Raw genomic sequence first — 2,353 nt, forward strand, 5'->3', positions numbered from 1 at the left:
AAAATCATAATAAGGTCACAGACACCCCAAAACACACTGCCGGACGTGGCCCAGCCCACCAGAAAGACAAGATTCAGCCATCCACCACAACACAGGCACTAGTCCCCTCCACCAGGAAGCCTACACAACCCACTGAACCAACCTTAGCCACTGGGGGCAGACACCAAAAACAATGGGAACTACAGACCTGCAGCCTGTGAAAGGGGGACCCCAAACACAGTAAGTTAAGCAAAATAAGAAGACAGAGATACACACAGCAGATGAAGGAGCAAGGTAAAAACCCACCAGACCAAACAAATGAAGAGGAAATAGGCAGTCACAATCAAGTCCAGGGAGCGCACAGAGTCCCATACAGGATAAATCCAAGGAGAAACATGCCAAGACACACATTAATCAAACTATCCAAAATTAAATACAAAGAAAAAATATTAAAAGCAGCAAGGGAAAAACAACAAATAACATACAAGGGAATCCCCATAAGGGTAACAGCTGATCTTTCAGCAGAAGCGCTGGCCAGAAGGGAGTGGCAGGACATATTTAAAGTGATGAAAGGGAAAACCTAGAACCAAGATTTCTCTACCCAGCAAGGATCTCATTCAGATTCGATGGAGAAATTAAAACCTTTACAGACAAGCAAAAGCTGAGAGAATTTAGCACCACCAAACTAGCTTTACAACAAATGAGGCCAGAAGGGAGTGGCAGGACATATTTAAAGTGATGAAAGGGAAAACCTAGAACCAAGATTTCTCTACCCAGCAAGGATCTCATTCAGATTCGATGGAGAAATTAAAACCTTTACAGACAAGCAAAAGCTGAGAGAATTTAGCACCACCAAACCAGCTTTACAACAAATGATAAAGGAACTTCTCTAGGCAGGAAACACAAGAGAAGGAAAAGACTTACAATAACAAACCCAAAACAATTAAGAAAATGGTAGTAGGAACATACATATCGATAATTACCTTAAATGTAAATGGATTAAATGCTCCAACCAAAAGACAATGACTGGCTGAATGGATACAAAACAAAGACCTATATGTATGCTGTCTACAAGAGGCCTACTTCAGGCCTAGGGGCACATACAGAGTGAAAGTTAGGGGATGGGAAAAGATATTCCATGCAAATGGAAATCAGAAGAAATCTGGAGTAGCAATTCTCATATCATACAAAATAGACTTTAAAGATTATTACAAGAGACAAAGAAGGACACTACATAATGATAAAGGGATCAATCCAAGAAGAAAAAATAACAATTGTAAATATTTATGCAGCCAACATAGGAGCACCTCAGAACATAAGGCAAATGTTAACAGCTTTGAAGGGGGAAATCGACAGTAACACAATCATAGTAGGGGACGTTAACACCCCACTTTCACCAGTGGATAGATCATACAAGCTGAAAATAAATAAGGAAACACAAGCTTTAAATGATACATTAAACAAGATTGACTTAATTGATATTTACAGGACATTCCATCCCAAAACAACAGAATACACTTTCTTTTCAAGTGCTCATGGAACATTCTCCAGGATAGATCATATCTTGGGTCACAAATGAAGCCTTGGTAAACTTAAGAAAACTGAAATCATATCAAATATCTTTTCCAAATACAACACTATAAGACTAGATATCAATTACAGGAAAAAATCTGTAAAAAATAGAAACAAATGGAGGCTAAAGAATATACTACTTATTAACCAAGAGATCACTGAAGAAATCAAAGAGGAAATCAAAAAATACCTAGGAACAAATGACAGTGAAAACACAATGACCCAAAACCTATGGGATGCAGCAAAAGCAGTTCTAAGAGGGAAATTTATAGCAATACAATACTACCTCAAGAAACAAGAAACATCTCAAATAAACAACCTAACCTTACACCTGAAGGAATTAGAGAAAGAAAAACAAAAAAACCCCAAAGTTAGTGGAAGGAAAGAAATTATAAAGATCAGATCAGAAATAAATGAAAAAGAAATGAAGGAAACAATAGGAAAGATCAATAAAACTAAAAGCTTGTTCTTTGAGATGATAAACAAAATTGATAAACCATTAGCCAGACTCATCAAGAAAAAAAGGGAGAAGACTCAAATCAATAAAATTAGAAATGAAAAAGGAGAAGTAACAGCTGACACTACAGAAATCCAAAGGATCATGAGAGATTACTACAGGCAAGTATATGCCAGTAAAATGGACAACCTGGAAGAAATGGACAAATTCTTAGAAAAGCACAACCTTCCAAGACTGAACCAGGAAGAAATAGAAAATATAAACAGACCAATCACAGGCACTGAAATTGAGACTGATTAAAAATCTTCCAACAAACAGAAGCCCAGGATGAGATGGCTTCACAGG

Source organism: Neophocaena asiaeorientalis, unplaced genomic scaffold, assembly GCF_003031525.2.
Source record: "Neophocaena asiaeorientalis asiaeorientalis breed wild unplaced genomic scaffold, Neophocaena_asiaeorientalis_V1.1 scaffold106, whole genome shotgun sequence".
NCBI lineage: Eukaryota > Metazoa > Chordata > Mammalia > Artiodactyla > Phocoenidae > Neophocaena > Neophocaena asiaeorientalis.